Below are 9,088 nucleotides of genomic sequence, written 5' to 3' on the forward strand. Positions count from 1 at the left end.
AGCTTTTATTTCTTTCATCACATTCCCAGTGGGTCAGAAGTTTACATACACTCAATTAGTATTTGGTAGCATTGCCTTTTAAGTGGTTAACTTGTGTCAAATGTTTTGGTGTAGCCTTCCACAAGCTTCCAACATTAAATTTGGGTGAATTTTGGCCAAATCATCCTGACAGAACTGGTGTAACTGAGTCAAGTTTGTAGGCCTTAATCAAACACACTTTTTCCGTTCTGCCCACAAATTTTCTATAGGATTGAGGTCAGAGCTTTGTGATGGCCACTCCAATACCTTGACTTTGTTGTCCTTACGTCATTTTGCCACAACTTTGGAAGTATGCTTGGGGTCATTGTCCATTTAGAAGACTAATTTGTGACCAAGCTTTAACTTCCCGATTGATGTCTTGAGATGTTGCTTCAATATATCCACATAATTTTCCTCTCTCATGATACCATCTATTTTGTGAAGTGCACCAGTTCCTCCTGCAGCCAAGCACCCCCACAACATGATGCTGCCACCCTCTTGCTTCATGGTTGGGATGGTGTTCTTCGGCTTGCAAACCTCCCCCTTTTTCCTCCAAACATAACGATGGCATTACGGCCAAACAGTTCTATTTATGTTTCATCAGACCAAAGGGCATTTCTCCAAAAAGTATGATCTTTGTCCCCATGTGCAGTTGCAAACCGTAGTCCGACTTTTCTATGGCGGTTTTGGAGCAGTGGTTTCTTCCTCTTCCTTGCTCAGCGGCCTTTCAGGTTATGCCGATATATGACTCATTTTACTGTGGATATAGATACTTTTGTACCTGTTTCCTCCAGCATCTTCACAAGGTCCTTTGCTGTTGTTCTGGGATTGATTTGCACTTTTTGCACCAAAGTACGTTCATGTCTAGGAGAGAGAATCTCCTTCCTGAGTGGTATGACAGCTGTGTGGTCCCATGGTGTTTATACTTGCGTACTATTGTTTGTACAGATGAGTGTGGTACCTTAAGGTGTCTGGAAATTGCTCCCAAGGGTGAACCAGACTTGTGGAGGTCTACCATTTTTTTAAATATCTTGGCTGATTTATTTGGATTTTCCCATGATGTCAAGCACTGAGGCACTGAGTTGTAAGGTAGGCCTTGAAATACATCCACAGGTACACCTCCAATTGACTCAAATTATCTATATTAGACTATCAGTAGCTTCTAAAGCCATGATATAATTTTCTGTAATTTTCTAAGCTGTCAACAGTCAACTTAGTCTATTTACACTTCTGACCCACTGGAATTGTGATTCGGTGAATGATAAGTGAAATAATCTGTATGTAAACAATTGTTGGAAAAATGACTTGTGTCATGCACAAAGTAGATGTCCTAACCGACTTGCCAAAACTATAGTTTGTTATTAACAAGACATGTGTGGAGTGGTTGAAAAGCTAGTTTTAATGACTCCAATCTAAGTGTATGCAAACTTCTGTCTTAAACTGTATGTATTCAGACCCTTTACTCAGTACTTTGTTGAAGCACCTTTGGCAGCAGTTCTTCTTGGGTATGACTACAAGCTTGGCACAGCTGTATTTGGAGTTTTTCCCATTCTTCTCTGCAGATCCTCTCAAGCTCTGTCAGGTTGGACGGGGAGCGTCGCTGCACAGCTATTTGCATGTCTCTCCAGAGATGTTTAATCGGGTTCAAGTCTGGGCTCTGGCTGGGTCATTCAAGTACATTCAGAGACTCCTCTCGAAGCCACTCATAAGTTGTCTTGGCTGTGTACAGGGTCGTTGTCCTTTTGGAAGGTGAACCTTTGCCTCGGTCTGAGGTCCTGAGCGCTCTGGAGCAGGTTTTCAGCAAGGATCTCTCTCTCTACTTTGCTCCGTTCATCTTTGCCTCGATCCTGACTAGTCTCCCAGACCCTCCCGCTGAAAAACATCCCCACAGCACGAATGCTATGCCCTCATAGGATGACATTGCCCCCATCCACAGAGCATGGGTTGTCACTGAATGGTTTGATGAACGTGAAAACAATGTAAATTATATGCAATGGCCATCTCAGTCACCAGATCTCAACCAAACACTCGATTGAGTAATGAACTCAGCCCGGCTCTATTAGCTTTCTAACTGGGAAGGAAGGAGCTGGGAAGGTGCGTGAAGGGCGTGGTAAGAGGGTTTGGCCTTTACAGCACCACAAGTACTTACTATAGAATGTTGTAATATACTGTAGAATACTATAGTACGTACTACAGTATTATCAGCCAAAAAACTGTAGTAAATACTACAATGTCCGCAACAACACTACAGTCCGAAAAAACACTACACTTTTTAAAACTTTATTAAAAACGACTTTATTTTATTAACATATGCCCTTCCCATTCCCCTCCCCATATTGAAATCTGTGCCACTCATAACTGACAAACCTACATGCCAAGTATAGACCGTATATTGTGTTCCCTATAGTTTATAGAAAAGAGCAGAAGCACTGTTCTGTTCTGTTCACCCGCCTGCCTGCAGAAGATGGAAAATGTGCTCTTTTAGTATTTATCCAGTAGGTTTCCTGAAGGAGAAAGCCTCCATTTCTATTTCGCACTATAGTAAATACTACAGTAATGTCTGCAAAAACACTACAGTTAATTCTACAGTATATTACAATCAAGAAAAACATTACATGAATTACTATAGCTTATACTAATTTTTTTTATTTACTACATTATTCATACTATAGTTTACTGTAAATACTACAGTACACTACAGTAAATAGGACAGCAAATACTACAGTATTCACTGTAGTGTTTTTGCGGACTACAGTAAAGTACGCAAAAACACTACAGTGAACACTGTAGTATTTATACAATAGTATACTATAGTATTTATGTGGGCATGCTTAGGGTCATGTATAAATGATTTTGCCCATTATTTTATCTATCATTGCCCCCATCCACAGAGTACAGGTTGTCACTGAATGGTTTGATGAGCATGAAAACAATGTAAATAATATGCCATGGCCATCTCAGTCACCAGATCTCAACTAAATGAACACTTACGGGAGATTCTGTGGCAGTGCCTGAGACAGCGTTTTCCACCACCACCACCACCACCACCACCACCACCACCACCACCACCACCACCACCACCACCACCACCACCACCACCACCACCACCACCACCACCACCACCACCACCACCACCACCACCAACAAAACACCAAATGATGGACTTTATCATGGAAGAATGGGGTTGCAGTACCCGACGCTTGTAGAATCAATACCAAGGTGAATTGAAGCTGTTCTGGCTTGTTGTGACCCAATGCCTCATTAAGACACTTTGGGCCTGATTCAATCAGATCCGCTTTAGCAGAAATCCTCATAGATAATGTTTTGATGGTGTCAAAGGCGGGGCTGCGTTAAAGCTGTCAAATCCACAAGCGGCTCGCAGCATTATACCTAAAACTGACATTGCCATTTGCAACATGGAATCACATTAAGAGAAATCCTATGCAGCCTTCTTTACATTTAACACTTGATCTGATTGAATTTAGACCTTTATTTATGTTGGTGTTTCCTCTATTTTGGCAGTTACCCGAATAAAGGCACTTTAGCAAAATTGTTTAATGGCCCTGAGCCAAAATTAAACATTTTAAACCCACGAAGCGATGTGAAACGACATATAAATATTAATTAATGGTTGGAGTGCAGTCCATATGGAGGAGTTAGCTATTGAGGTCAGAATGATTTGACGCATAATGTAGAACAGAGAAGTGTTACTTTGGCTTCAGAAGTCTTTATTTTCCACATTATATTTATTTCATGCTGCACAACAAATGCATGCCGAATGTAAAACATTGAATACATTGCAACATTCCATGTGTTAAGCTGTCAAGTGTGTTGTAATGTAATGTAGATGTAATGTATTCTACTTGAAAGGGATTGCAATAGATGTTTCGTCATTAAACTGGGATTCTATATGCAGTTTCGGGATCCGGTGGCCCTCTGTTGTGGGTGCAGATATTGCAGTGGGGAGTTTTAGTTGAGCCAGGACAACTGTAGGTGGGAATGACACAAGCGTCACGGCTGGACTCATGGGAGTGAAACACTTTGACCTCTAATGAACAGGAGCCATGGTTCAGTGTCCTGAATAAAATAGCATTTAGATCACATGTTTTAACCTGTTAAACTCTGAGTGGTTGTTTTGGACCCGGTACTGGGTCCGGCGGGTTTGGGGCGTACCAAAGTCACCAAAAGTGAAAACAGTTAATATGCATGGAAAGGGTACAACCTGATGCTCATTGTTTAGCAATGTCTCCATCCACATTCAATTGTATGCATCCTCCACATGTACTTTTGATCTAGCACATTGGTTACAATAAAAAAAGTTCATGGATATATACAGTGGGGCTAAAAAGTATTTAGTCAGCCACCAATTGTGCAAGTTCTCCCACTTAAAAAGATGAGAGAGGCCTGTAATTTTCATCATAGGTACACTTCAACTATGACAGACAAAATGAGAAAAAAATCCAGAAAATCACATTGTAGGATTTTAAAAATTCATTTGCAAATTATGGTGGAAAATAAGTATTGTAGTAGTCACATTGATCAGAACCCCAGTTCTTACCTTTCTAACAGTATTAAGCATGTGTTTGTAGGACTTATAGTTTTGAAACCGAAATGTACTTTATGAGGGTAGTGTACAATATTATGTGTCGCTTAGAAAAGGCCACCAGAGGGCATCAGAGTTTGAGGTTAAAAGGATGTTTAAAATAAGTACACGATATATTCATTATTCAGATATCTGGGCTAAAATGCCTCATGCCAGTGTAGACAGTGCAACATTTCCTTCTTACATTTTGTTGGATGATTTATTTAACTGTAGCTGTGGTATATGTACATTAAAAATAATTTGGCACATGAAATCCTGGGAAATGTGGCAAAGTGTGCTACTACTACTCGCAAAATGTAAATGCACTGTGAGGTTAGAAGCCATTTAAACTCTGACTTTTTGTATAAGCTATGACAAAGTTAACTGAACTCGTCGCCATTTGTCTGTTCTCATAAATAAAACTGTTGCGTAAATAAGGCCAGACATACTGTTTTGGGGTGTTTGTTGTCCAGATATTATCTATTTACAGTGCCTTCAGAAAGTATTCATAAAATGTCTAAAAACATCATTCCACTAGGACATTATGGGGTCCCAAACCTGCATATGACTGGCAAGTAATCATTCATGTTCCTTATTCAAGACACCTACAGAGCCATATCATTCCCATGCTTCTGGTTGCCAGTGTTCAGAAATGGTCTGGCAGTGCATATCCTTTTCACTAGCCAGAGATGGTCTGGCAGTGCATATCCTTTTCACTAGCCAGAGATGGTCTGGCAGTGCATATCCTTTTCACTAGCCAGAGATGGTCTGGCAGTGCATATCCTTTTCACTAGCCAGAGATGGTCTGGCAGTGCATATCCTTTTCACTAGCCAGAGATGGTCTGGCAGTGCATATCCTTTTCACTAGCCAGAGATGGTCTGGCAGTGCATATCCTTTTCACTAGCCAGAGATGGTCTGGCAGTGCATATCCTTTTCACTAGCCAGAGATGGTCTGGCAGTGCATATCCTTTTCACTAGCCAGAGATGGTCCACTGCACAGTTTTACTGCCGTCTCTATGGCCCCTTAAGTGGCAGCTGAGAATCTTATTTTGAAAAGTGATCTGGGAGTATTTGTATTGATGGTAAATTTCACTATCCTTTTATATAGAAACAGGCTCTAATCAGCCACATGAAACGGGACATTCACTTCTTTAAATGGTAAATATGGGTTACCAACACTATTTACATTTTCTGCCGGATGATTGTATTAGTGGCGCAGCTGGTGCTGCATTGTTTTGCCAGTCCTCTCAGATTGTTGTTTATATACTCACTATTGCCAATCTGTATTCAGCCGATGTATTTGCTTGGTGTTAAACGGATTTGCTATTGTATTCAGCTGATTGTTTACCACTGGCAATGATGGGCAGTGTATTTGAATGATTTCTGAGTATTTTGTCATTTGAATTGCACTGGGTTGAAATACACTCCAATGTATTTAGATTTGTCAAAATACTGTCGTTTGTATTTTCAAAATACAAAATACGTTTCTATACCATTTTAATAGCGGTTCACATTTTGTGGCCCCCCTTACCCCATGCATTGGTATCAGAGGTCTGATGGCACTATGGGGTGATAAAAGCGTCTGCTAAAATAACTAAATGTATATGTAAAAATGAACAATTGCAAAGCATGCTGACTATCATTTTAATGTGCTTCGCCCTGAAAAATATACAGTGTGTTTTACTGTTCATTTTGGTATGTTAATTTTCATATATACATATACATTTTGGTCATTTAGCAGACAGTCTTATCCAGAGTGATCTGCTCAACTAAGGTAGATAAAAAACATTATAAACTGGGTGGTTTGAGCCCTGAATGCTGATTGGCTGACAGCCGTGGTATATCAGACTGTATACCACGAGTATGATAAAACATGTATTTTTACTGCTCTAATTATGTTGATAACCAGTTTATAATAGCAATAAGGCACCTCTGGTGGTTGTGGTATATGGCCACTGTACCATAACTAAGGGCTGTATCTAGGCACTCTGTGTTGCGTCGTACGTAGGAACATCCCTTAGCCATGGTATATTGGCCATATACCACACCCCTTCGTGCCTTATTGCTTAAACATTTCACACTCATAACAAGCCAAACAAAATTTTAACATTTACTGAGAATGTTGTTGCTGTTCAGTCCAGCTACTTGTAAATCTATTTTTGTGTTTTAAAATACAAAATACATGTATTTTAATTAAATACATGACAAAATTCAAGTGTACAATTATTTTGTTGTTTATTTTGATACATTGATCTTTATGTTATTTTATATCTGTATTTTGCAATCGTTTTTTGTAATTTCTAACATTCCCTGACCACTGCAAGTATTTTTTTTAAATGTATAGAATTTCCAGAATATTCAACAAAGATAGTGCCCAACATCTGACTTGTACCAAACTTATTCCTACCGTTGAGTAAGACATGAGGAATCCAATAACATGATCAAAAGCCACCTTTGAACACCCCCCATCCCACACACACACACACACACCCCACGCCAATCCCACCCCAACAACTGGTATACAGTATCAGTGCTCTACTATACATTAGTGTGGTTTTGCCCAGTAGATGCCGCTGTTTCTGCTACTGCCGACACACCCCTTTATCCATTTTCTGGTCTCTTGTGTTTATTCAATGGATCACAACAATTTCTTTGTAACTTTGGATAGAAAAACAATAGCTTTTGCTCATGATGAAAATACATTGTTTGGTCAAAAGTGGTAAGCAAGTTAGGTAAAAAAAAAGGTTTTATGAAGGTAGTGATGATATTTCATCCAGTACAGAAATGTATAGGCGGCTTAACTTAACCTGTAAATTGTGCCAAGAGACCCCTTTTTAGGGCAAGTAGTGTTTTCAGAACTGTAATGTTTACATGAATTCAGATTATTTTCAGGGATACACAAATATATATGTAGTTATCTTTGTTAGAATGACTACTCTATATCCCTTGACGCAGTGATGCTGAATGTAAAAAAATTACTAACCTTTCGCCACTCTGACGATTATATTTATTGAAGTTTGTATGAATCCTATAAATTAAAATGGCCTATTTGGGTGCAATCAATTAGCTTAATTGCTTAGAGATAAAATTATATTTCAACAAAATAATGTTTCAGGAATGCTAATACGATCTGATTCTAGCTAGAAAAACTATTTCAGAACAATCTGAGATGGTTGCTGTTGAAATCCTCCTTCTTGTGCTTTTTGAGGTAGAACGACTCCAGAGAGAAGGAACCTCTCCTCTCATACTCTCTACTCTCCACTGACAGGTTTATCCTCCCTCTTTATCAATTAAGCATCATGCTGGATCTCCTGGCCCAGCCAGACGGGGAATGATCAGAAACACCAACCTTTCGTATGGTACTCACACAGGCTGGCTGTGCTGTGACAGTCTAAGACAGAGCTCTGCCTGGGAAATCAAAGTGGAGACTGTGCGTCACCTCTAAAGCCCAGGCAGGAAGGGAACACACAGAGGCAGCAAACAGATTCTGAGCCCCGCATGGCACCCTATTCCTTATTAAGTACAGTACTTTTGACCATGTCCCATAAGGCTCTGGTTAAAAGTAACATACTGTAGGAAACAGGGTGCCCTTTGACACACGGCCAGTGTCCTGCTGATGTCTCTTTCAGTGTTGGACCTGGGGTCTGCTGGAGCTGCCTTGAAGATAATCTGCCTGCCTGTCAGACTCCCACCTGCACCGCTGGCTCAGAGATGCACTGTCTGGCAAACACAGACAAGTAGCTCGTTGAAATGCCCCAGATGTTCCCTGGCCCTTTCCTGCCTCCCACAATCACCACTCCTCCATCACCACCCTCCTCCCCCCTCCATTACGCACAGACAGTGTGTGATTATGGGAAAGAGATGGGGCTAAAATGGATATGAGTGAGTCTCTCAGGTGGTGTTTGTGAGAAGATGAGCTCTGAGTTCTTTGAACATCTCTAACAAAGTTTTCTTTCAAGGCATCTCTGAGGCCCAATCCTATTCTGTATGCTAGTCATGCTGTATTCTCTACTCACTCGTTTTTGACACCGTTGTATTATCCACTGGGCATTTTAATATAATGAATAGGTGAAGTTTAGGTGAAGGGAGGGATTCATTTCCACAGATCTCATTAAAAACGGCTTATTACCCCAGAGGGCCAAATAAGAACAACTGTGTTATTACACAAATAGAGGTGGAACGATTGTGTTTGTACAGTAGGCTAAGTCATTTAAATTATCATTCTTGACGGCTCAACACCTGACAACTTGACAGTAGGGACGTACTATCACACCCTGACCTTAGAGAGCCTTTTTATTTCTCTTTTGAGTTAGGTCGGGGTGTGATTTGGGTGGGCATTCTAGTTTTCCTATTTCTTTGTTTGGCCTGGTATGGTTCCCAATCAGAGGCAGCTGTCTATCGTTGTCTCTGGTTGGGGATCATACTTAGACAGCCTTTTTCCCCCTTTAGTTTGTGGGATCTTGATGTTGTATAGGTGCTGTGTAGCC

The 9,088-nt window shown here is 40.4% G+C and overlaps 1 non-coding gene across 1 annotated transcript; it reads left to right on the forward strand.

Annotated features, from left to right (window-relative positions):
- Nucleotides 1-2,487: 2,487 nt before the first annotated feature.
- On the forward strand, nucleotides 2,488-2,540 carry LOC124000945. The gene has a single exon (XR_006832708.1). It is a non-coding gene; the product is annotated as a U7 small nuclear RNA (small nuclear RNA).
- The last annotated feature ends 6,548 nt before the right edge of the window (nucleotides 2,541-9,088 follow it).

The sequence above is a fragment of the Oncorhynchus gorbuscha genome, linkage group LG16 (genome assembly GCF_021184085.1).
Source record: "Oncorhynchus gorbuscha isolate QuinsamMale2020 ecotype Even-year linkage group LG16, OgorEven_v1.0, whole genome shotgun sequence".
Lineage (NCBI taxonomy): Eukaryota > Metazoa > Chordata > Actinopteri > Salmoniformes > Salmonidae > Oncorhynchus > Oncorhynchus gorbuscha.